This window comes from Thermobia domestica, chromosome 5 (assembly GCF_964235325.1).
Source record: "Thermobia domestica chromosome 5, izTheDome1.hap1.1, whole genome shotgun sequence".
NCBI lineage: Eukaryota > Metazoa > Arthropoda > Insecta > Zygentoma > Lepismatidae > Thermobia > Thermobia domestica.
In genome coordinates this window covers 33,865,244-33,893,156 of record NC_137458.1, presented here as the reverse complement: position 1 = coordinate 33,893,156, position 27,913 = coordinate 33,865,244, and the positions used below count along the sequence as shown (strand labels likewise).

The 27,913-nt window shown below is 37.2% G+C and overlaps 1 protein-coding gene across 1 annotated transcript in view; it reads left to right on the top strand.

Moving 5' to 3' along the window:
• Positions 1-1,073: 1,073 nt before the first annotated feature.
• LOC145685845 (TNF receptor-associated factor 4-like) overlaps positions 1,074-27,913 on the top strand; it is a 49,873-nt gene continuing 23,033 nt past the window's right edge. Inside the window, exon 1 of the mRNA XM_081758467.1 lies at positions 1,074-1,194. The gene's annotated coding sequence lies outside the window, so the exon portion shown is untranslated. The remainder of the gene's footprint in view (positions 1,195-27,913) is intronic.

The window sequence follows — 27,913 nt, the reverse complement described above, 5'->3', positions numbered from 1 at the left end:
GATTCTTTTTAGATTGCCAGGTGAGATTTTGATTAGAGTGAAGGTCGCCATCTACCTGGAGGCCCGGGGCCATAGTTCCCTTAAGACCCTGCCTTAATCCCGCACTGCCTGGGACCTATAGTAGATACGCCAATATCTCACACTTCCTGTTGTATATAAACGAAATTTTTGCTTGCACAACTACAAACATGCACTAATGATTGAGAGAATGTGTGCGTGTGGAGGGTAGATGGTCTGTTTAACTCCATATGAAATAAACTTATCGATAGCGAATGCATGCGTTTTAGTCAGTCAGTGCGAAACATAATGTCATAACACTTCACTCGAATCAATTTCACACCATCACAAAATATAAGTTAAACTGCATGACTGTGGCGGTTTTAGCGGGTAGACCGGGTAGGCCTCCCCAAAAATTTTGAAAAAATTATAAACATTAAAAGATACAATAAAGAGTATATTTTCCAGATTTATATTAATGGTAAACAATTATTTGATACACAGCATCAACCACTATTATAAAAGTAATTTCCTATTGTCATTAATCAATCAAATATGCGTATGTACGCGATTGAGCGGGCCTACCCAAAATTAAAATCGTAAAGCCGCCCCTGCTGCGACAAGTTGTCTTCTGAATAGTTCAAACACAAAACAGAGTTTCATGGGAAATGACGACGATAATCCTTTGGGTGATAAAGAAAATCGGTGATTTTATTGTGTTATTGACATGCTGCAAATAGCATTATTAATTTTAAAATAATTGTCATAATGCTCGATTACTTTATTTTATTTTTGTTCATAATTTCAAAGCAAAACATTAAACATGTATGCATAAGAAAAAAGAGGGAAAAAAAGAAAAGAAAAGGAAAATAAATATGCATACTTAAGAAAGTAACTGTATCTCTTGACGAAGCCATGAACGCTAAGTTCTTACGGCGGAACATGAAATAAATAAAAAGAAGTGCTTTTTTGTTGCTGTACTTTCCTCTGGAGAATAAAACGATCCGTTCTTTTCTTGGTTACGGTTTTCACAGTTTCTTAGTCTGGCAACGCTGCTTGCATTGGCTGTCCATGGAGGATTGCAGACGGTGGAGGACGAAGTTCTGGAAGCATTTGGATGATAACATATTAGTGGATGACATGTGATAATCGTGCGATATCTATTGATGTGTGATGAGATTTGTAATGACGTAGCAGGTGAGTTAATATAATTATCTTTATAATGATGCTAATCAACACTTCAAGATTAAACGACAAGTATTCTTGTCCTGTTGTTACAAAGCGTTGAGCTCCGAAGACATGACTTCCTCTCGCGCACCTTCCATCTATCGAAGGTCAGTTCCCAGAGTTCAACACTCAGAAAACAACTGCAGCAGTCATATCTGTTTACTTTTAAGCAATTATTATGGGTATCTTGCTAAAAGATGAGATAAGCCTATTGGGTAGCAGGATAAAAGTGAGGGGGATCGCGGGAGGACGTCGTACCTCCGCTTCCAGAAAATATCCGTGACGTCCTCACTTTCTAAAAAGTTACAATGGACAAAAATAGTCATGGGGACAGTGTAACGTCATGCGTCCCCATACCTTGTCAGAACCACTTTTAACCCTGCTGAGTAGTTTCAAATGAAATGCTGTATCATGTTAATATTTCCTAAAAGATATGAGCACTCTCACACACACACACACAAATTTGTGCTCCAGTTTGTGTAAGTCATCGTAGCTGTTCAATTTCTAAACGATGCACAGTGGTCCAGAAACCCTCAAAACCTGGCCAAAATTACCTTTTCGTGCTAAAAGTTGAAATCTTGTGTTTTTCGTTGCAGAAATGTTATATTATGCTAAAAATAAGACAAAATGATGGAAGAACATGTATAATAATGTATTTGCACATATTTGTACAGCGAGAATAATATTTTTTCCACATGAAATAAAGCATAACAGCTTATTATTTTTACACATAAAGGCTATTCTGATTCATCCTGAGATGAAAGCTGTTAATGAATGCGAAACAAGAAAACAAAATGTTTTACTAACAATTTTAATAATATATTTGCACATATTTGCACAATGAGAATAATATTTTTGCACGTGAAATAAAGAATAACTGAACAGTTTATGATTTGTACACATTAAGCCTATTCTGATTCATCATCAGATGACAGCTGCTCTGGAGTCTCCATCTCTTTCAAAAGGTTCAGTACGGCTGAAGATAAGTTTGTTTTCTTGTGCTTCTGTGCCATGGGATTCCAAAGCGTGGGTATCTTTGGATCGCTTGTTACGAGGAGCCGCACAACACATCCTTCATTGTTTCACTGCGTAAGCACTTTCAGGAATGATGCTCCCGATAATGTTTAATATGCTTATGTCGGGTTTCTTGGGCCTCCTCCGACATTTCCCAATGGGTAATAGGCCGTGCGAGATTATTGAGGACCCATAAGCGAGAATTATGTGAATGGAGGCTGGCATGTAGAACCACGAATAATGCTTGATGTAGAGATCCCTGATATCGTTTGCCCAAGCTTCAAATTTGTTTGGATCGATAGCCAGTCTACAAGCAAGGCCTGCAGTAAGACGCCACACTGCTCAACAAGCTTTTCATTCAGACCTGTTATTGCTGCCACTTGTTGATAATTTCCAAAAAATCGTCTGGCTGTATTGCCGTCGTTGGAAGTACCACTGCCGTCTTGCCTCGGTTCGTCAATATTGAGGCCTAACTCAGCTTTCATGGCCTCTTGAATCTCTTTTTTCTTCTTCGTCATGGTCAGCTGGTCGCCTTTCCGCACCTACCATTTCTTAATATCCAAACGGTATGCCACATGCAGCAACCACTCCATAAATCTAATCCAGGCATGTAGCGTGGACAATCCGAATCGGAAAGTTTCCGGTTTTTCAGCCTGGATCCCTTCTAGAAGGAATTCATTTCTTTTGGATTAGTGCCGCATACGTAGCAAGTTTGTGCCGATTTTGTTTGTGTCACGGCGTTACATACTTTGCCATCCACCACTGTGAACTGCAGATTGTGTGTAACCTCGAATTCAATTGTTTCTATACTACGATCTCGTAACAGCGGAATACTGATGCAGTTTGAAGTCAGGCACCTAATTTGCTTTTCCATTAGGCTAGCTTCTTGCCTTGCAAGTTCTTCAGTTTCTTTCCTGAATTGTAACTTTATCGGCCGACAATATCTTGTGGATGAGGGACGTTGATTTTGCCACACTACATCTCTAACCCCTTTTTTTCTCATAATAAAGTTGCAGAGGCATAGCTGACGTGAAAAAAATGTCGCTGTCTTGAAAGCCCTCCTCCCGAGCTGTCTGTTTGTATTGGGCTTGCTCGGAGGTTCCGTCGCATCCCCATTTGGTAATCAGCTGCATAGATTTCTGATACTTTTCTGGGGTGGTTTCGAGCACAGGTTCCTGTACTTGCAGAATTCTTGCAGTTGTATAGTCGAGGAGAGATTGTAGAGACTTCAGCTACAGATTCTGTGACGTTAATGACTTCAAGATAGCAGTCTTTCTCTGCGTCCAGAACATGGTTGTAGGCAGGATATATATTGTGATCCAAGTCCTTCGCCCAGTTTCTTAGCAGCTGGTACTAGTGACGTGTCAGATCCCCCTCGAGTATCAGTGCTAAAACCTCCTCTGGGTTGCAACATTTGGGATTCTATTTTTGGGTATGTGCCCATGACTTTCGAATCTCGCCAGCCCTAGTAGGCGATTCTTCCATTTCCTGAAGAAGTTTCGCTGTTTTCAATTCTCTCTCCTCTCTATATTTCATTTGAGTAACATAAGCAAGAGTAGTACCGCTGAATGAGGAGCTCAATGTTTTTGTTTTTCTCTTCTTCGAGCGCTCGCTGCTCACAGAGAAAGGTACCTGTGGTCGTCCAGGTCCAGCTACACCTGCTGAAGTCGATAGCCCCCATTCGTCTTCACTGACAGGTTCAGTCATCGTTAATAACACCGTCCAGCCAATCCGCATTCTCCTCTTCCAATTTTTGGTAATTCCTGTTGCACTTGTCAAGCATGTGAAACAATTTCGAGCAAAACACGTGCACACACTGCTTGGCTTTCTTTGACAATTCAGCAGATGCTTTATCTTTGAGGTACGTGAACAGGTGCTTCTTTTTCACATCTCTGTCTCCTTTTGCCCTCCGAAGAACCTCCAATAGCTGTCTTCTTGTCGTTTGATAGGACATGGTTGAAAATTAAAAAAAAAAAAAAAAAACAGCACAAAATAATTTTGCACTTTGTACAATGAGTCTTATCTTCAACAAAAATATTTCACAGATGAGCAAAAATGAGCAAGTTTGGTTTAAGGTTTCTGAAAGAGGAAGAGTTGAACTACTTCCAGAGTGCGATACCAAAGTGGAAGTACGTGGAAGTCAAAAGATAACTCTACGAGAACAAAAAAATACACATAACATTTCTTGCTTCAACTTACTTGCATTTCATCCCCTGTAAATCGATAAATTTAATAGCTACACACTAATTTAAGCTCATCAACATAAATAATAATCTTTATAGATGTGACAAAAGTACTTCATTCCATCTGGCTACAGGAAGGCTAGGTAGAAAACATTCTCACACTTTGTTGGCGCTCACTTGGAAATCTTCAGTAATTAATGCACAAGGTCAACCTCTAACTTCCGAAGTCAATTTCTGATTAAGGGGTGACAATTTCTTTAAGACTCAGGTAGGTTTGAGTACCCCAAGTCATTGACTTTCAAACAAATTTGGTTGTTTGCTATTTTTAAAGAGTTGGTTTTTGGCCAGGTTTTGGGGGTTTCTGGACCACTGTGCGATGCCATGGATAAGTTTCGGAATAGAACGGCTTTGTCCGTCCATCCGTCCGGTCATAGTATGAGAGCAAAAATAGTAAGAAATCGAGAAGCAGTTTTTTAAAAATCGATTCAGCATTTGAAGCAAGGGCGTCGATTAGGGGGGGCAAAGGGGGGCAGTTGCCCCCACTTTTTTGAAGTAACCCCTTAATGTATATAGTTTCATTTGGAAATGTGAAGTTTTTGTATTTATTACTGTTTCATAGAAAAAAGCGGTACCATATATTTGCCGTTGCATGAGTACATACTGGTTGTCTTCCCGTGGAGTTAAGGAAGCTACAGGAAAAAATGAAATGAAATTTTTAAGTTTTACGTCCCACGGTTATGCCGGTTAGGCTAAAGGAGATGGTGATAATGAGAGATGAGTGAAATGGTGGAATGAAGAAAGTGGGAGGAAACGGAAAACCCCGAGAAAACCCACGAGCACGGTGTTTGTCCACCACAAAGTTCACTTGGCGGAGGCTGGGATCGAACCCGGGACCCCAAGCACCAGAGGTGAACGCTCTACCACTGAGCCACCGCGCCCCCAGGAAGCTACAGGAATTGCGTTTTAATTGCCACGGAGGGACCGCGATGGCTCAGTGGTAGAGCGTTCACCTCTGGTGCTAGGGGTCCCGAGTTCGATCCTAGGCCCCGCTAAGTGAGTTTTGTGGTGGACAAACACCATGTGCTTGGGTTTCCTCGGGGTTCTCCCGTTTCCTCCCACTTTCTTCATTCCACCATTTCATTCATTACTCATCATCACCGTCTCCTTTAGCCTAACCAGCATAACCTTGGGACGTAAAACTCAAAGATTTCATTTCATTTTTTAATTGCCACGGAAAAGAACCCAAAAATTAACCTATTGGAGCATAACAATTCCAGCATACTTTCACTTCTTCTTACAAGGGGTTGATATGTAAGTCAGCCGCTTTGAAACTAATTGAGAGAACGTTTCGAAGAAAAAAAAGTCTTTCACAAATTATTCTTTAATTGCACAAAAATTGACAGTTCCTAAAATATATTTTCTTCTATCTAGTAATAAAGAATATTGATTAAAAAAAGAGTAATAAGAAACAACTTCTACTTTTTTCATTGTTTTGCACTGTAATATTCGTTGAAGTGATGTGTTTAGGGGTGTGCGAGCACGGGCGTCTCTGGTGGGGGGACGAGGGGGACGCGTCCCCCCAAATATTTTGAAGTACAAAATATCCAATATTTTATTCTAATTTAATTAGAATATCCCCCTCAAATTTTACATGCCAGAGACGCCAGTGTGTGCGAATGTATATACAATTAAATTTAGTGAATTCAACATAACTCTAGGTTTTGGGATTATTTTGTATAACTTGAATGTGGAGTGATTCTAAGTATTGTTGTGTTTTGAGTGTTCCAAAAAAGGGAAAACTGCGCCTAATGGGAATGAACATGTTTCGGGAAGCTGCAAAAGCAAATATTGCTTTAAAGTCGTAGCATATGCTTGTCGTATTTACTGTCTTTCATTTTCTAAGAGTAATAACATGCATTTAATAGCATGTATGGAATTAAAAATATGAGTTATTCATTAATCCCTAGTTTCAATATAACTTGTACAAAACAAGCCTCATTATTCATTAGTATGATTAATAATATCCTTTCTATTTATTTGTTTTGCAAATTTGTTATCAAATAATCTGGTCACACAATTTTCCAGACAGAATTTTAAGATGTTCAAGAGCAAGGAATCAAATCTTTCTTACATCTTCGTTGTTTAAGAGTAGGCCCTACAAAGGGCTTACTTACGTTGCTCTTGTCAATTTACTTAATAGAATATGAAATACGATATACGGCATTTTAACCGAAAAAGATAGTATCCTATTAGTTATACAACCTTTCGTCAAACAAAGTGTTAGAAATAACCAGAGAAACTAAGATTGAAATACAAATATTCAGATCATGTCTTGCCCCCCCCACTTTTAACGTCCAATCGCCGCCACTGATTTGAAGAATAGGTTTCATTGACTCTCTATTCAAACCGGAAGTGATTCAAATTAGCAATTTTCGGTTTCAAGGTTTATCTTCATACAACGAAAAGGGTAACAGCGAGAAGCGGTTTTCTGCCTGCGATTCAGTCTGTAGATAGCATACCATGACTATCTATAACACTCTACCAAAACCGGAAGTGGTGAAAATATACTATTACTTCCGGTTTTAGTACCAGTGTCAACACTTATTGGCAGAGAACGAAAATGATAACACAACGGGAAACATTCAGAGTCTCATGACAATATGTCACGACTATCCACAGTGTTCTACCAAAACCGGAAGTTGTTCAAACTTATTATCAGGGTTAGCTGGTTTAAACCAAGGTGGTTTAAACCAAGGTTTAAACCAGCTGTTTTTTTCACAAAAAAAGAAAAGAAAAGAAAACAACTGGTTTAAACCAAAAAACTAAAAATGTTCGTAAAAGTGTAAGTGTTTGTAAAATCTTGATGAACACACATTTGTGGGTTATCACGTTTCACTCCCGTATATTATTCGTGTTATATTCAGACCTAAATTCCCCATTCATTACTCAAAAAGATTATACTACAAAAGCAACTTTTCTTTTAAGTTTATAAATGTTTGTTTTGTGATTCTTTTGTAGTTGTTATTATTGTTATGTAATTGCAATCAAAGAAAAATTCTAAATATTGTTTCGTTTCAATGTTTACTATTGATAAAATACTTCGAAATGCCGTACTTTGTGTGTGTGTGTGGGGGGGGGAGTATTTCGCTTGCTGTAAGCTTGAATTGAAAATCGGCAAAGCTTTCATCTAGTTTGATTCGAAATCGTGCAAGCATGCCGCAATCTGGATTCCAGTAACGAAGTTACATGGGGCCAACATTGCATTGAGTGTTCCATTCGAACTTGACGCCAACTGTTTTACAAGTTAAGTCAATAACCAATGAACGGCCAGTGATGCTATGACGCTCTTCGAAGGGTCTAAAGCATCGCTTGCAAGTACAACAAAAGGCAGATTATATGAAAGCATGCGTTTCAAGTGCAAGTGTAGAAAGCCTAAAGCCAAGCACGCGCCAATTGGCCGAAAGCATCCTTGTTATTGGGGGAGTAATTCTTATAATGTGATGTGATTTAGATTTTTCTTTTCATATCTAAACCATAAAAGAATAAAATTTACGTACCTATTAACACAAAAGTCATACTACGGTACTGTAGCTAGAAACATACAATTTGAACATGAAATTTTGTTGCCACGAAAACAAATGATAAGAAAGCCTTTTTAAGAATGTGTATCCCAACGATTCCATGTCAGAAGGGCCCGGCCAAAAGGGCGAGGACAGAAAGGCCCGAGTCAAAACGGCCCTGCGTCAAAAGGGCCCGAGTGAAAAGGGCCCGGTCAAAAGGGCCCCGCGTCAAAAGGGCCCGGTCAAAACGACCCCGCGTCAAAAGGGCCCCGGTCAAAACGGCCCCGCGACAAAAGGGCCCGAGTCAAAAGGGCCCCGCGTCAAAAGGGCCCGATCAAAAGGGTCCGGCGTCAAAAGGGCCCGAGTCAAAAGGGGCCCGGTCAAAAGGGCCCGGCGTCAAAACGGCCCGGGTCAAAAGGGCCTGGTTAAAAGGGCCCGGCGTCAAAAGGGCCCCGCGAGAAAGGGTCCGAGTCAAAAGAGCCCTGCGAAAAAGGGGTTGAGTGGAAAGAGCCCGGGTAGAAATAGTCCCACGGTCAGAAAGCCTGAAATCAAAACAGAAGTGGAAATCAAACATGCACGAGGGGATAGTGCCACCTTAGTAAGTAGAAGTGATTGTCCAATAGAAGGAAGAATATCAGTGGTTATTAGAGACAAAAAGGAAACTTGAATGGTGATCTTAATTTTGTTTGGTTGCTGTTTGTTCTGGAACAATCCCTATCGCTTAAGTTGGTTCTCGATGAAAGTTTGCTTTCAACCGCGTCTCTCTGAGTTTGTAGACGTAGGAGACCCGGGTTCGATTCCCTGCGGGATTTCATGTGGTTCGAATTCCACGTTAATCAGTAGGTCCACATCTCATATTGCCTCGCTGCTGAAAGGGACGCTAAAGTGAAAATTATATATCATATCTATGAGTTTGTATTCTCGAGACACAGCCCAGTCAGACTTTATCTATTAATGACTGTTCCCTTAGTTCTAAAATTCCATTTCTGCCCCTGAATCAAAGTACAAAAGCACGTATTATATGAATAATATTATCTTGAAAACGTTTCTTTAATTTTGGTGTAAGAACATACATGTGGATTTCCATACAGGGTTAGTCAAAAGTATTGGGACAGAACAATAATAACGACACGCGTGACCGGAGAGATATCAAATGTTGCAATTGGTATTACTGCAAAAGCTGCATTGGTTTGGAGTGTGGTCACCGTGAAAGCCATTTTGAATTACACTATATTGCGGATGCACATTTTTAATGGAAAAGGCTATGATTTTACATTTCAGTTTAGGCATTATATTTCCGCAAATGAGAATGTGAATTCATTTTTGACACATTACCATTTGTTTTTAAGACAGGGTGTTTGACATGTGTATCTAATAGAAAGAAGTATCATGACAGGGTCGTAACAAAGAGACAAATGGACAAAGGAAAAGTAAATGTTACAGGTTGGTATTGATGTTCAAACTGCGTTAAATGATCATGGCACCCAACTTGAATTCCGCATATTATATACCATAAAATATTTTCAAATAGACAGGGGTACTTTGTTCACATAAATTTAGGCTAGAATCTTGCTACAAACGATAATCTGAATTAGAGATACGCACGAGACAAGATTTGAGGCTGTCTCGTCTCCAAAATGTACTGTAAAATTGATGTCTCGACTAGAAAAATGTATATTTTTCTATTGGAAGAGCTGTGTCTGGAATCGAATTTTCTCAGAAAAATTCAGTCTCGACTCGTCTCGTGCGCATTGCTAACTGAATCGACTTTTGACCGACCTCTATTCATTTACGCGATAGTGTGTGCTACGTTTGATATTTGTTTCTGGTAGAAGAAAGTATATAGACAGGCAACTAATAAATAGTACTTCATTGTGTTCTTAACGTTTCTGTTCGTTTGCTTGCGTTTGTAAAATATTGTGAAGTTACCACATATGTTAATAGTAAGTATAGGAAATTACAAAACATGTGAGCCTCCTCTCACACCACTACTAAAGGGCAATCCACCCCTTGTTAAGACGGTGGTTGGTGGTTGTTGCCAGATGTCCGATGTCATTAGGTAGAAGAAACAAGAAAGAAAAAAGGAACGAAAACGAGTGAAAAGTAGACATAATGTTATTACTTTTTGTGATAGATTTAATATAGCATTATTATTGTAATTATTATTATTATTATTCAGGAGTGTCCACAGGCGGGTTTTAGGTGCTGGTTGTATCCATAAGATTATTTATTTATTTACTTATTTATTTATTTTCTTTTTTTGAAAGACAAAATATTTCATTGAAAGTAGCACAGTCGGTTTAATTATACCTTAACCCTTTGGGGATCTTGGCGTTTTGGGCTATTTTTGAGACTTTCAGTCAAGCAGCTACTGTATCGTCACTATTTATCCTAGGATCATGGCTCATACCTTGTTCTCTTCAGAATAGAGCTGGCTTTCAAATGGTACCACTTGCGTGCTCATACCATATACCAGAAGCGGGAAAAATGTCAAAGTGAAAATTTCGGAGGGAAAATTTTTTTGTCCAACTTTGCCCCCCCCCCCTGTGTGATCGTAGCCATCTAAAAAAAATCTGAGAAATAGTACTTGGTATACTGAATGTGCGTGCCAAATTTCAAGTTTCTATCTTGAATAGTAAGGGCAGGAGAATTTTTATCAAAAATTCCCACAGTGCCCCAAAGTACCATAAAACACTATGATCTCAGGGAAAAAAAATCCTGAGACATCCCTAATAACCCTAAGACTATAATCCGCCAATCATTCTCTTCAGAATAGAACTGTCTTTCAGGCGGTACCATTCATGTCTCCATCATGTATCTAAGGCGGGAAATTCCTGAAAAAGGGATTTTTGGGGGCAAAATTTCCCTTTTTCAACTTTTGCCCCTTTTGACCCCCCTGTTTTTACGCAGAAATCGGAAAAAAACTTCTGGTAAATACTACTCGGTGGACTGAATGTTTGTGCAAAATTTTAATCTTCTACGTGAAAAAATAGGCCCGCCAGAAAAAATTTCCCTCCAATGCCCCACTTTTACCCTATACAGAAGTATATTTGGATAAAAATTCACTGAGACGGCCCTAATTACCCTAGAGAAATAATTCGACCGTCGTTTTCTTCAGAATGGAACGGCCGTTCAGACGGTATGACTCGCGTGGTCCTATCATGTTTTTTGGCGGGAAAATGACGAGAAACGGGATTTTGGGGGTAAAAAATCCCTATTTTTACCCCTTTTCCCTCTATTTCCTCCCCTGTTTTAGCACTGACATCGGAACAAAACATCTGGTAAATAGTACTCGGAGGACTGAATGTTTGTGCAAAATTTCAATCTTCTACGTTCAAAAATAAGCCCGCCAAAAAATATATATACCGACAATGCCCCATATTTCCCTATATAGAAGTATATTTTTCAAAAAATCCCTTGGACGTCCCTAATTACCCTATAGAAATAATTCGACCGTCATTCTCTTCAGAATGGAACTGCCTTTCAGACGGTATGACTCGCGTGGTCCTATCATGTTTTTTTGGCGGGAAAATGACGAGAAACGGGATTTTGGGGGTAAAAAAATCCCTATTTTTACCCCTTTTCCCTCTATTTCCCCCCTATTTTAGCACTGACATCCGAACAAAAAATCTGGTAAATAGTACTCGGTGGACTAAATGTTTGTGCAAAATTTCAATCTTCTACGTAGAAAACTAAGCCCGCCAAAAAATATTGAACATAGGCTTAAAAAATGAGAAGAGAAATTTTTGACTTGTGACGTCATCACCACCCATGTCTGGACGCAGGACGGTCTGAAACCATATGTAATGTCTTCTACAAGGACTCTGGAGTTGGAAAACAAAAAAAAACCGGACGAAAAAGCTCAAATAGAAGAGAAATAACGCAATGTACCATGAAAAGTGCATATGGTACAAATTGTACCATGAGATCCCCAAAGGGTTAATGATGGCTTTAAGAACGTTTCTTATAAAGGAAAATTTAGCATTTTAAAATAATTAATTGTCATAGCCAAAAATGCATTCTCTTTTAATTGAAAGAGCAAAATTGTGGAAGGAGGCATAAGGAAATCTAGATTGATTTTGTATAGATAGAAATTAGCACTACCTGCCACGTTAAATAGCCTCCTATTATTTGGAATGTAAATTAGTATGGATACTTTTATCCTTATTTTTCATTTTTCTCGGGGGGGGGGGAATCCTTTACGCTATTTTGGATGTAACGATAAATTTGGGGAATGATTGCGCCCAAGCACTTGGAGAATGGGTACCACTGTTATTAGTATTAGTGACTGAAAGTTACTACAAACTCCCTAGTGATACAGCCTATGAATGTTTATCGCCAGCTAGCCAACTTTTAGTGGGTGATGTCAGTACATGACTTCCATCGTCTTTATTTCAGGATCTCTAGACCAGGCTCATTATCTTTTAATTTAAAAATAAAAAGCCCTCCACTTGTCTCAAAATGTGAAGTGAATAACGAAAATTTTACCTGGAAATCAGTCAGAACCACGAATATGATAAGCGTGTGCAATAGCCATTTTACTGTTACTACTATTGTCGTTACTACCTTCACAACTATTACTAATAATTATAATTATTATTTCAACATTAATATATGTGTGTGATCAAAATGTAGTAAACTCTTATCTTTCTTGTTTATGAGGTATCATCATCATCACTCTCATCTTCTGAAGAATCTGTTACTTGCACAAAATTTCAATCCTTTAATCAAAAATAGATTGAGAGTTTTCGTAGCTTCCCTCAATGCTTTCTACATGTTTGATATTATTTATCCACTTTTCGGGCGTCACATGATTGCACGACTTCTTAAGAAGTTGTATTACTTCCCTCACTGGTCGTTTCCTTAAATTTTGAGACGACACCCTACCCTTCAGTTTACCACAAAATTTCGATGGAGTTGAGGGTGCAATGGTAAGGTGGTAAACGTAGCACAATATGCCCATATTTTGCAGCTAATTCGTCCACCGCATATTTCGTTTTTCTGTCGGTAACAGAAGTGTTCTCTTCTATAACTTCAAGGAGAACGGGAATCATAGCAACAGGATTAGGAATGGGTATTAAGAATTTGACTTTTCTTCCAGGAAGAGATTGATTTTTGGTTGAGAACACGACTGTGATACGGGGCATTGTCCATAACAATTACACATAGTGTCTCAAGGCGTTTCAATAGTTTCCCTTCAAACCAATTCTCAAAGATATCTGCATTCATGCTACCATGGTAATCTGCTGGAGCATCAGCCATTGTTTTGTGAGTTACTAGAAGCGCATCGTCAATAATATCTGAACGTCCCCCGCAATGTAGAATAACAATTCTATCACCTTTATTCCCAGGACTCGTTATAGCACAATTGTCTGAATCGTCTGTCCACATCCATCATCCGACAGGAGTTACTATCAAACCACGTGTCGTCGAGGTACACATCTGCACAACCCTGAGCACGAAGATTATTGATACTATGCAGGTATCTATATCGCCATGCTATTACATGTGATGATTCACTACGAATACATTTTTTCACCGAGGTTTTATATTTAAAACCCATACTTCGTAGCAGGCGATAAACTGTAGTGCGTTGGTATGGAAACTTGTATTCGGTGTCAGCTGTCTTAAGCTTCATTGCTTTAGCGCTTCCATTGTGGGAGATTTGCCTTCCTTATAAAATTCTAAAACTGTGCTGCGCAATAAATCACGAGTGAAATCGTCAATTTTGTCGAATTGAAGCTTTTGTTTTACAACTTTCTTTTTTGTTGATGTCGAATAGTTTTACACATCAATTTTCCCACATTTTTATAGTATTAATTCTAACACCAGTCGCCTGCGTTAATAACTTATTTAAGTTTTTGGAAGTTAAGACACCACCATTATCGATGACACTTCGTAAAATAAAAATTCACTTTTTTCACTAACATCATCGTTTGCTTACGCAACTTAGCTCCCCTCTCAACTACAACATTATCTTCTTTCGTCCGGGCTCCAGATTTTCGTCCAAATATTGCTCGTTACGAGTGTTATTGTTTAACCAAGGTGGGAAAAACATTGGCATTGTAGCGAAATATAACCGAACACACTAACACAAAGAGTGATTCAAGACTGAAAGAAATCTTGAGAAAAGGAAACATTTGGCAATCTCTTTTTCTGTTTCTCGTTTCTTGTTTTCTTAGATTTATGGCGAGTTGACAAGGGTCAGAGCCATGTGGGTGATCTGTGAATTCCTGGAACCAGGGTTCTCTTGATCTGAAACCATGTATATAACATATTTTAATAGTGAGTATATTTGTGATTAATTGTTACTTTACGACTATAAAGCAATAGAATGCTTTTAATGTACAGTTTCGAATATTTGGTAGAGCTTAACAACTTCGTTCAAATAGTAATGGGTGATAACGATGTTTCTTCTGGTCAGTGTATTGTACCATGTAGAGTTAATACGAGAAGGATATAATGGTAGAATTGCTAGAAAGAAACCATGTATTACCCAAATTAAGAAATATAAGATACTTAAATTTCCTAGATCTTTTGAAAATAAACCCAAAAACTGGTGGGAATGTGTTAAATATTAAATACAGAAATAAATGTCAAGAACTTCCAGCCTACTGTAAAATACAGAGGAGGAAGTGTAATGGTTTGGGTTATATATGCTCACCAGATGCTGGAGAGTTAGTGTGTACTGATGGGATTCTGATAAAAGAAATATATCTTAACGTTCTTAGAAGGACTTTTAATTTTATCAAGATATTGATCCCAAACAAAGTATATGTTGTAAAGAAATGATTGCTTTAAAACTGCCCAAAAGTGCGCGAAACCCCACCCCATAGTACCGGCTTTAATCCCATTGAGAATCTTTGGAACGAATTGAAACTTAAGATCAATATATACGAGTTACGGTGAAAGGTTTGAAAAAAAGCATTACGTACAGCGTGAAACAATATTTCCCCACACTATACCAGAAAGATTGTAACAGCGATGCCGAAATGCTTAAAGAAAGTTATAAATCGTTGTGTGTTTGCTATTAAATACTAACTGTATTAACTTGGAGGCATAAAATAATTTTAGAGGACATTTTATAGTAGTTTGTTTAATAATATCTGAATATTTATGTGATCAACAGTGTCCACATTCCCATTCAATGTAGTTTTTGCAACAACACACACTTGCAACATTTGCTTTACCTCCGCCACATTATTATTTTATTGTCCTGATACTTTTGTCTACTACACACTAATGTCAAACATAGCACACTTTCCTCGTAAAAGAATGAGGATTGGTAAAGAATGAATCATATTCTCGTTTGTGGGAAAATTCAATCCTAAATTGATGTGCGAAACATACTCTTTTCCATTTAAAAATATTATATGATATCCAATATGACAGAATCCAAAGTATTTGCCATGAAATCCATACCCCGTTCAATGTAGTTTTCGCATCAATACCCATCTGCAATATTTACTTTTCCTCCGTCCACGCGTATCGTTATTGCTGGTCTGTCGTAATATTTTTACTAACCCTATATTTTTTCCACCTGTATGTTCTCTCAACACAAATAAATCAGATATGTCCACGTAATATTTTTCATCTAATAAGTATTTTATACTTCTGAAGTTTTCAGGCTATATCTCAGATTTCTTGACGTGGGGACTTTTTGTCACGGGGCCCTTCTGACCAGGGTCCTTTCTACTCAGGCCCTTATGACTAGGGCCCTTTTGACTACGGCCTTTCTGTCCTCGCCCTTTTGTCCGGGCCCTTCTAACGTGACATCGGCTATAGGATAGGAAGAGATCATATACAGAGGTACAACAGTTATTTAATGCTACACTTTCCGAACGTAACCAAATTTCGAAGTCATCTGCCTAAGAGACAATTCGATGTTTTGCAGAAAGGAACCGTATGCGATCAGGAAGGCCGAAATAATGTAGCAATTTGGCAGTTTCTTTGAATTTACAACGTTTTGTGGAAATTCTGCATTCATTGACAACCAGAGTTGCTAACAAGCTAGGTGTTTCCTAGAGTTCAGCGCAACGAATTTTTGTGCGCTATGGGTCTCATGTAAAGTCATTCTGATGTATGATTAGTACCATACTAAAGAGTTCGACTAACATATGTTTCCTGCAGTAGTCAAACCTTTAGTATTACGCTAATCATACGTCAAAACGACTCTGCATAAGGCGGTATAAGTTTAAACCCTAGGAGAATGCGTTTAATGCATGAAATAACGGAAGACGATTTTGATCACCGCATTGAATTTTGCGAAGTAATGATATGAAATATCGATGGCACCAATATTGTCGTAAATAACATGGTATTCTCTGGAAACTTTCAGACTTACAGTTTAACGTCCCACATTATGCCCTTTAGGATAATTATGATTAAAGCAAGTGAATGATGATGAAAGAACGGGTGAAATCAAAAGGAAACGAGGGTATCCCGGGAAAACTCACGAATACAATATTGTCCACCACAAATTTACTTGGCCGGGAATCGAACCAGTAGTCCTACACAACAGAGCTAAGCGTTCTACCACTGAACCACTGTGCCCCTCCCTCCGGTATTCTTTGATGAAGCGATATTTATTTTATATGGTCTGGTGAACCGAAAAAAATATCGCTATTGGAGCGACGAAAACCCACATTGAAAGCTTTGAGTTTTACGTCCCACGGTTATGCCGGTTAGGCTAAAGGAGACGGTGAAGATGAGAAATGAATGAAATGGTGGAATGAAGAAAGTGGGAGGAAACGGGAGAACCCCGAGAAAACCCACGCACACGGTGTTTGTCCACCACAAAGTTCACTTGGCGGGGGAAAACCCACATTGATGGGATGTTACTCTTTAGGAAGGATCTTAAAAGCCTTAGTGGGTGGTATAGAAAATTGACCTATTAGCCTTCTCCAAGTACATGGTAGTGAAACAGATATTTTCTCCGAAATTCGGTGTTGCCAACAAAATTCTAACTGGACGACAGCTCTCGGCGAAAATAGAGGGTGAGCAAAAGCTGATCTCCGTCACATGTATAAGGAATGGAATGTCTCAAATGTTTTGGCGAAGAAGAAAGTAGTCTAGAAACTCCCAGTGCTTAATGTTCCTTTGTTATTTGACACTTTCAACCTGCTTTCAGCAGAATATTTCTTCTTCCACTGAGAAGGAATGATCTATATATGCAGGCAAGTTGATCAGTGTTTGTTTGTTTCCCCCTTCTCTATATAGAAAGAAAAAACCCACATGTGTAAATCATTAATCACAGGGTAATGGGGACCAAAGCTATGGCAATGTCGTTGAACATAAGTTACAATGTCAGTAGTAAGAGGATATGACTGTTCGGACAGTCCGATTACCACCAAGTAAGGTTTTTAAGATTCTGCCAGTGCTGTATTTCCAAGAACCGAAGTGCAAAAGCTACTGACAGAAATAAACTACATTCTTAGTTAGAAATATTACGAAAGATATAACAAAAAGATGTTAAATTAAAAGTACAAATACAATATATTTTTGAATACGAACTGTGGTTTAATTAGGAATAAAGCTGGTAAATAATAATATTGGACTACAAAGGTATTCAGAAGTCTTGCTGGAGAAAATATAAATATATTCATATTCATATTCATATTCATATTCATATTATTATTATTATTATTATTATTATTATTATTATTATTATTATTATTATTATTATTATTATTATTGAATTGAAAATTCAATGGTGCATCTGAAATCAGGTAAAAGATCAGAAAAAAGTACGTATAGCCAAAAAGCGGTAAGAAATGTATAAACTATTAAGAGCTTGCGAAGAGGGTGCCAGGTAAACATGATTGGGAGCCACTGATATACGATATTGCATTGAGGACGACTCCTTCTGTACACGTCGCCCTTTGTCTGGGCCTTTTTGACATGGAATCAAATAAAAAATAATGAAACAAGAAGTATGTCATAAACAGAAAATCCTTACTGAAAAGTTATTATATATATTTTCTCCATTAAATCTTATCAAATGATATATATATATCCTTATTATATATATAATATTAACTACTTGACTTCAGTGAACATTACAGTATTCTTATTATATACTAACGGTGCTAACCTAACACGAAACCTTATAATAAGGTTTTAAAAACGGCTGAAAAGCAAATGGCAAACATTACAAACAAATAGCATTTGTTTATATTTTCTGTTACATCTGATCAGATTTTATACTGTACATATATAATTATTTTACATTAGAGTATATTTCTTCAACAACTTGACTTTGATTAACATTACATTATGATCATTATATTTTAGAAGTACCAATGTTGCATAAAGCCTTACAATAAGATGAAAAGAGTGAAAAACAAAAGGCAAACATTACTAACAAAAAGTATTTCTGAGATAAACAATATATTATACTTTTACATTACATTAGAGTATATTTTTTGAACAACTTGACTTTGATTAACATTACATTATGATCATTATATTTTAGAAGTACCAATGTTGCATAAAGCCTTACAATAAGATAAAAAGAGTGAAAAACAAAAGGCAAACATTACTAACAAAAAGTATTTCTGAGATAAACAATATAATATATTTTTACATTACATTAGAATATATTTTTTGAACAACTTGACTTTGATTAACATCACATTATGATCATTATATTTTAGAAGTACCAATGTTGCACAAAGCCTTACAATAAGATAAAGAGAGTGAAAAACAAAAGGCAAACATTACTAACAAAAAGTATATATATATATATATAGATAGATAGATAATATGTGATTTAGGTCTAAAAGGGCCAATGTCACTTTTTGTCAAAAAATGAGATGTTCGTCAAATTTTAACGCCTATAAATGGATATTTTCTTTTGCAAGAAAAGCAATTGTTAATATGAATAGTATATATATTCCAAACTATTTCGTGTTGACATTGGCCCTTTTAGTCCCAAGTCACAGATATATAAAGTATGTGAACTTACATTGAAAAATTCTGGCTACTTTCATCTGTTTTTAAATTCTTCCAACTTATATTGGACATAAGTTTATTATCATTTTTGCTTAACTTTCCAAATGCCAAATACGATTGACATTTGTCTCAAACTGCTTACGTCGATTGCAAATTAAAATTGTGAGCCAAGCCACGAAGATAGTTCTCTAAAGGTCTTTGAGCATACTCCTGTACAATAGTACGTACTAGACTTGCAGTTACTCTGTATTTTTTTCTGTCGGTGGCCAATACTTTTCTAGCAACTTCTATTAATTTGATCAACAGAGTGCTCCATTAACCGTGTATATTCGATGATAACCGTTTGCAATAAGATAAAATTCGTTGCGCCATATAATTTTATGATAAAATTACGCGCATCTCTTTACTTTATTTAATTATTCTACCATATTCACTTTTTATTATTCTGCGACAGTTGCCATCGAAATTCATTCAGTTATACGCATAATAATAATAATAATAATAATAATAATAATAATAATAATAATAATAATAATAATAATAATAATAATAATAATAACAGAATTACTGTCACGCTGGGATTCGAACCCGGGTCACTGAAATGGTAGTTCTCTGCTTTCACACTTGACACAAAGATAAAAAATAAACTAGTAGCTATGTTACATAAACATAGCACACAATATTCCTACACGTGTTGATGCAATTCAAAGAATGCGAAAATAATGTCTGCCGGCTTTTCTTCTTTAGAAATTACAAGTTACGCTGAGGAAGAATTGCAGGAATATAAATCGGGATCAGTTAAAAACAATGAGGTAGCCTCATCTTGAAGAATGCTTCCCGATATTTTCCTCATTGACGAAGGTCTATATCACTTGTTTTTGAGTTAAAGAAGGAAACCTCGAGTAAGTCATTGTGACACTCATAAGGAACGTCTCCTTATACGAGTATTAGTACGAGTATTTTGTGTATAGTCTTACATGCAATGCTTTTAACTAACTAATAGTTTAGGCGGAAGATGAAGTGACGAGGTGGGTAAGTGTTTAGCGCATTGAACTTATATTTGGCGGACCCGCGTTCAAATCCCGGTCAGGTTCTAACTTTTTCAAATGTTTCAATTTCAATTTCAATACGTACTCAGTGTGACAAGCAAGATTTTCCCTCCTCCAGAAAAAAAAACATGTTGGAATGAGGAGAATTAGAGAAGGTCTCTCAATGAAGGCAATCATGAGATTTTCGTCTACTTTCAAGCATTTTCTGATTCATGTGTGATCAGTGTTTTTATTTCTTTGAATATACAGTATATAGTGAAATAATACATTACATACACAACAATATTGAGATTAACATATGATGTTCATTTGACAACACGCTCTGAACCAGAGAGGTTCGTCTCAGAATTTAGAAATGTTTCGTGCGTCATCTACTCACAATTTTACTTGCATAAAGACTGGATTCAGTGCTACCAACTGTTGTCAGTGCCGAGAAGAGTTACGTGTAAATCGGGTTGCATCTGTCCAGGCGTTCTCACAACTTCAAATTACCTGGACCCCAAGTTATGGAATTAGAGCACTTAGGGGGAGAGACTTTTCTGGTTGGGTGTACATAGATTTTCCTAATACGAGTAACACTATCTGCTATTGATCTAAAATATTCCAAGTAATTTTTCCTCTTTCTTTTTCTTTCCTTCTTTCCTTTTATTTCTTACTCCCAAATTTTGCGGGGCCGCGGTGGCTCAGTGGTAGAGCGTTCACCTCTGGTGCTTAGGGTCCCGGGTTCGATCCCAGCTCCCGCCAAGTGAACTTTGTGGTGGACAAACAGCGTGTGCGTGGGTTTACTCGGGGTTCTCCCGTTTCCTCCCACTTTCTTCATTCCACCATTTCATTCCTTACTCATCATCACCGTCTCCTTTAGCCTAACCGGCATAACCGTGGGATGTAAAATTCAAAGATTTCATTTTCCCGAATTTTGCGCCACCATACTTCGGCAGCCAGGGCCGTTGCCCCTCTCACCCGCACCATGACACGGCACTGATCAATACCTACCTGGAACACTTTTCTCTGTTCACATGAATCGTAACTGGGCTGTCGTAATAACTTTGACTAACACTGCATACAGATCCACATGTACTTTCTTTCAACACAAATCAGGTGGTGTCCACTGAATACTTTTAATCTAATAAGCATTTTTATATTTCTCATGCTTTTCAGGCTATATCTCAGGTTTTTTTGACGTGAGGCTCTTTTATTGCGGGGTCCCTTTGACTCGGGGCCCCTTTTGACGCAGTGCCTTTTTGACTCGCGCCTTTTTCCCGGGGCCCTTTTGACCTGGCATCTTTTGACGCAGGGTCCTTTTGACTCGGGCCCTTATGACCGGGCCTTTTTGACTCGAGCTCTTTTGTCGCGGGGCCCTTTTGATTCTGGCCCTTATGACTGGGCCCTTTTGACTCGGGCCCTTATGGCCCGGGCCCTTTTGACGCGGGGCCCTTTTGACTCGTGCCCTTATGACCGAGGCCCTTTTGACGCGGGGCCCTTTTGTCTCGGGCCTTTTTGTCGTGGGGCCCTTTTGACGCGGGGCCCTTATGACCGGGGTCCTTTTGACCCGGGCCCTTTTGACGCGGGGCCCTTTTGACGTGGGGCCTTTTTGACGTGGGGCCTTTTTGACGTGGGGCCTTTTTGACTCGGGCCCTTATGACCGGGGCCCTTTTGACCCGGGCCCTTTTGACGCGGGACCCTTTTGACTCGGGCCCTTATGACCGGGGCCCTTTTGACGCGGGACCGTTTTGACTCGGGCCTTTTTGTCCTCGCCCTTTTATCCGGGCCCTTCTGACGTGACACCATCCCAACGGAGGTTCAAAAGGTACACATCTTTACTTTTTCTCGATAATAGAATACCTGTGTCACCTTAGGAAGATGAAACTCCACATATGAGCTTCCCATTCAAAATAAGTGGGCACGTGTTGTAGCATTTTTAGACAAATTCCTCCCTTAAAAGAATGGAAGAAGCAATTTCTGTATTAAAAATGTGAAATAATGTAAGACTACTAAATGAGATGATTCATTCAAGGCAGGAGTGCGGGATTTAATCAAAAATTTACTTCTAGGCCATATATCTGGAGAACTATTTTCAGTGTAACCAAACCCAAACTATCACTTAACTCAGTGTGATGTGCTTATTTCGTAGAAAATGTTAAAATTCCATTTATAGGCCGTTCAAAAATTTTGTAGCCTCTGATCCAAAAACTAATTATGGGCCAAGATCGCAATCTTTTGATCGTCTTTTTTTAATCATTTCTAAAATTATTGTTAATTTAAAACAAGAATATACATGTTTAGACGTTTTGGATAATTCCGCTTCTAATGGAGGATTTAATTTGATTTTATTGTTCTCTTCAGCAACAAGGCTATAGGGAACGCAGACCTACAGCTTAGCGTGGAATTCGAACCATATGACTTGCCGGGAATTTAACCTGGTTTTACCACGCCAAACGCTCGTACGTTAACCACTTAGCCACGAGGGAGCTTTTCTAATTTAGGAAAGAAAAAAATTGTATATACCTAATATCCAAATTTTCAGTGCCTTATACAGAAAAGCAATTGAGTGTTCATTTAAATTCGAGGTATAAATTTCGATATATATAAATTTCTCATTGAAATTAATTGAAAATGTGTTTCAACCTTTTTAAAATTCGACTCCTAGTGTTAACATTTTCGATTCTTTATTTAAGAAATTCTCAATGTAAGAATTCGCTTAACCTGGAGGTGTAAAATTCGATATATAATCTAATATTTAAAAAAAATAGTAATCAGTGAACATGTGTTGAAGCGTTTTCGAAAAATTATAATTAGAAATGAGGAGCAAACTTCTACAATTATATTTCCGGTTTTATATTCGTTAAACTTTATTCTTCCCGTTCGAAGGACGGACACTTCTATTGGTTGTATTATGAAATGAACATTTTTCATTTACTGTATTAAAACCTGTTTAACTATGCAAGGCGCACCTTGCTGGTTTTTTATATTTTATATTAATGTATAGATTTTTAATTGTAATTAATAATATGCAAATAGAACTAGTATATAATACCAGGCCTGGTCTTAGTATATTTGTAAATAATTAATATATATATATTTAGTAGTAGTATTTTTAGTTAACTTGTGTATTGAATTTGTAAATGACTTGTATATTATGTATGTTTAATAACTTTTCTTTAGGGTGGAAATTCTTCTCGCTGAGGTTGCAGAAGCGAAAAATCATTTTTTCTTTCTTTTTTTCAAAAAGGAACCTCTGGTTCCCCGCACTCAGCAGACGGTCCCTTAGCTAGTCTTCGTGCATTGCTATAAATCAGTGGCGGCTAATGTTAGTGTTGCAGCGTTGCGCAACGACCAAAGTATTTCAAGAAAAAAATATTATTATCAATAGTAGTACAGAACAGAAAAAATACTTTTTAATACTTGCATATATATACTTTAAATAACATATTTTTTACTTCTGTAACTGTCCGTTCCGTTAATGCGTTTTAAAAAGCGAAAAATAATCCGTCACAGAGTCTTTAATTTATATTGTGTTGCAGCGAGCGTACAACGACCAGATTCCTTCAGCGCGGCAATTGGGGCAAATGTTAAGTCTCCTTTCCCCTATCTCAGAAGTTAAAGGTACTGGTCGTTGCAGTGCTTCTGCAACACAGCACGGTTTCCAGTGAACGAGAAGGTTTTTCACGCTAAATAAGATTTCAAAATTTTCCTTCACTAGCAATTAACAAATGGAATTTGTTTTTATGCATTCATGTTTTTAAATTACGGGACCATACTGAAGCAAATCAATATAATGACAATTTTAAAAAGTTATTACAAAATTACAAAATAAGAAAGAAAATATCTAGTAGAGGAGAAAACAAATGAAACTAGACCCGCATTTACAAGTTAATTCTTAGCTTATATTGATAATGAAGGCTTCTTCTACAGTAATTTGTAAATCAAATATTAATAAGTGAGTATGTAGAATCGTTCCCCCCCCCCCTTAAAAATAGTATTTTAGTATAAACATATTTATTTTGTAAAATAAGTATATTTTATACTCTTGATAATTTCCACATAAAACTGTATGATGGGGAACGCCACATTGAATTTGGGACTAGTTAGCAATGCTCAGGGGCATAGCCACGAGGGGGCTCACCGGGTCCTGACCTCCCAAAAATTTCGAAACTTGACTAACATTTGTAGACTTTCTCAACGAACTATACTTGTTCAACAGAGAAACGATTGATGTAGGCTAAATATTTTATTTTACCCCTCATCATGTACTTTTCTTATAAAAATAATCGTTCTATCATTTTTTTCTAAAAATATAGATGACAGTAAGTAAGAATTACTTATCGTCTTTTCGGGTGCAGTATAAGACAGGTTCCATATTATGTAGACATATTGGACCACCCTCAAATACTTTGGACCCCTCCCAGTTAACATTTCTGGGTGTAGAACTGGCAGTGCTGTTTGTTTTGATGTTCTTTTATTTTTGGCTTCTGTTACATGCTGATCCTTCATATGAAGGGTTTCGAGGTTTCCTTTCCAGAACATATCACATTGGTAAGCATTGTTTCGCCTCATGTGGAAGTATATTGTGTTCATCGTGCATTGCGTAACAACCAAGACGGATGATTTGGAATGTAGTTTTTTCTTTTACACACTTGTGTGTGTGTTGACGTATGAATATGTGACATTCGGAACGCATATACCAGTGCCTATTTTGTATCAGCTGTTTTGGTTTTTAATTATTAGGTTTAATTTTATTGTGTGTGCTTTAATTCTGTAAATAACCTACAAATTCTGAATGAATTGTGTACCATGACTTCTGTAAATAACTTACAAAAAACATTGACCAGCTTTCAACTGAGAAAAAAATTTGCAATTAAGGCTTAGACAAACAAGCAAAGGGCAATTCAGGAGAGTATTCGAAAACAAAATCCAGTTTAAATTTACAGGATATCTTATAGCAGTAGTGTTGTTTGCACCAGATACATTTCCTCAATTTATTTTTAAATTTTCCTGGATAAACTGTAAATAAAGTGTGTTCAATGTACATTTTTTTAATAACACTAATCTCTGTTACGAACTCTCTTCAGTCAACGCTGAAGAGGAATTCGGATCACTGTCAGGGACTGAGTTTGCTAGAATGAATCGTTCGCAATAATCTAGAAAAAATATTTCGTGAATCTACAAAGCTTCTAAAATTAATATTAACTGTACTTATGGCGTTAGCAAAAGAGGAAAAGTTTTTTTCCACATGAGAAAGAATTGACACTTTCAAGGAATTGAATGTCCCAAGAAAGGTTATCACCATTGGTTATGCTTTCCATCGAAAAAGACCTGACAAGAATACCAGAGTTCAACCAGCATGTATTAGGCAGATTTGCTCCAATCAAAGAGAGAAGAATGAACTTACTAATTAAATAAGGTGATTAATCGGATAAAATGTTCTGCATTTTTTATTTTTTAAAAACAGGATTTTATTTAATTTAACATGTCACATAGCATTTGCATCTAAAGTTATACTGATTAGTCAATGAGTCAACTTTATATCTTCTGTCTCTTATCGTTCGTACTGCAACACCCGAAACCACAATCCACCGGCCGCCACTGCTATAAATACGAACAAAAACTGGGTAACAGTGCTTCACTTTCTGGAGACAGCCACTGAATGATGTGCTTTTTGTAGGTTGGAGGTTCTGAATGAGAACCTGCTTAGGCTGAAATGAATTTGATCCTAGCCCTGAACAATTTGGCATGTATAGCATGGGTTATTCCTTGAGAATTAGTTAGTTAGTTTAGTAAGGTTGAGTTTCATAATAATTGATTTGTTCGGATTAGGTTTGGAAATTTTGAGAAGTGTTTAGATGGAATTTAGCTAGAAAGTAATTAAATTTCAATTTCTCGATTCCCAAAAAAAGGGGATTAGGGAAGGAATATAGGAGATTGGACATAAGTGATGTTTCATAGAGCACACAGCGAGTGCTTGTTTTGTATCATCTTTCGTATCATCATTTTACTAATTTGTAGGTTTTTACATATGAATCATGTAACACTAAAACAGTGTTCGAGATTAAAACTTGGGTGAATCAGTGCAGCCCACGGGACTCGAGAAATTTCTCGTCTCGAAAACGAGAAGATAATTGTTGTATTTCTTGCGCCGTCTCGAATTTAAAAAGATACTTCTCGTGTGGTTCTCGAGATTATAATCGATGAATTTCTGGTCTCGTGGCCTACTAACGTTCAGAATGGGATTAACTGGTGGACTTGCGCGGGGGTGCGTATGTAGGGAGCAGGTGCGTTAGCAACGGTGGGTATGCGCGTAAACTAGAAGTTTATCCAATCATTATGTGAATAGAAATAAAGAAAATACATACGTTTCGAATTGCTAAAATTTAAATACATCACAAATATCGACCAATATCCTGTTTTTGTTTTTCTTACGCCATAGTGAAATATTAACCAGTATAAACTGCCAAAGCGCTTGTAGAGATGTACCTATAATATCGATTCAAATGTTATCATAACCAGTGGCGTATTTAGGATCTTGTTTCGGAGGGGGAGGCTTGAGAACCAGTAAGAAGCATTTGTGTTGTACGTATAATGTGAAAAAATAATAATGAAATTATTTCGAGGAGCTCTTGAGCCCGATAGCCTCCTAAATGCTCCACTAACCAAAACATATTTGTTATCATTATTCAGTGGTGCCCACAAGGAGAGGCTATGACGCAAACTGCGTCATTGAAATATTGGGGGGGGGGTTAAAAATCTATATAAATATGTTTGAGGGGAAATTAATCGAAAAGTTTTTTTTTTCATGGAAGAACACCCTTACGGATAGACAATTGAGGGGGGTGCGTCATGGACATGAGGGGGGAGCACCACTGCATTATTAGAGCATAAATGTAAATTATCCTTCATAATATTAATAATGGAGCAAACTTTTCAGTGCTGTATCTCAGTTACATAAGTTACATATTATCCAGGTATTCGCCAGGCGAAATTGTAGGCCGCGAGATTTTGATTGAGATGTTTCACCCGTAAATCATCATCAGATCAAGTATTAACTCTCTTCTAATGGATGGTCAACTACAAAATAGAAGTAGGCCTATGCACGAATGTGGATATATGGACTAATATAGCTTTCTGTGGATATACTTTTATTGATTCAGCGCGATTTGTGATCATTCCAATTTGCGACAAGGTTCATGTATCGGCCAAATTTGATTGAAAATTTGATATTCCTCAGCTGAAAATAATAATTCTAGTTTGCGACCAACCAGTACTTCGTTCTTTAAATGAATCAGGAAAGTAGAAATAATACACGTTGCCAGATATTTTTTCCAAAAATTATGAAGTGTTATGTACTACATAGGGGAAACAACGATAAACATCGCTTTGTTCAAAAGTGACGTAATTGTAGATTCATAAGATGTAACGTAACTTTGATCAGGAAACTGAGTCCAAATATACTATATAACACAACACACACACATATTATAAATATATATACATGTAATTCTGTAAATCAAGTTTTCAGTCAAAATCAAGTGAAAAATATTTCACTTGCTTATCTTTGGAATACCACTATCGGATCCAAATTATCTAGACCCTCAGAAATATTGTAATATTTATTTATTTATTTATTTCGTATATGCCTATTACTGTTATGCACACGTGTGAAATGCCATGATTTGTTCTTTCATCTTCCCAGATATTTCTTTCAAAGTTTTATTTTTTAAAGTTGTATTCCTTATTTTGGAAAGCAAAATATTGATGATAATGCTTTTAGTTTTGCGATTCCTCTGACATGTCTCCTTTCTTCTCCACGCAAGAATCAAATTTTGGATCAAAAATATTTGAAATATGAAAATAGGGAAAGCGCTCGCTGTTTGACAAGAAGGCTTGTTACAAAATACAACTAAAAAGATACATAGATAGATAAGATTGTCTCATT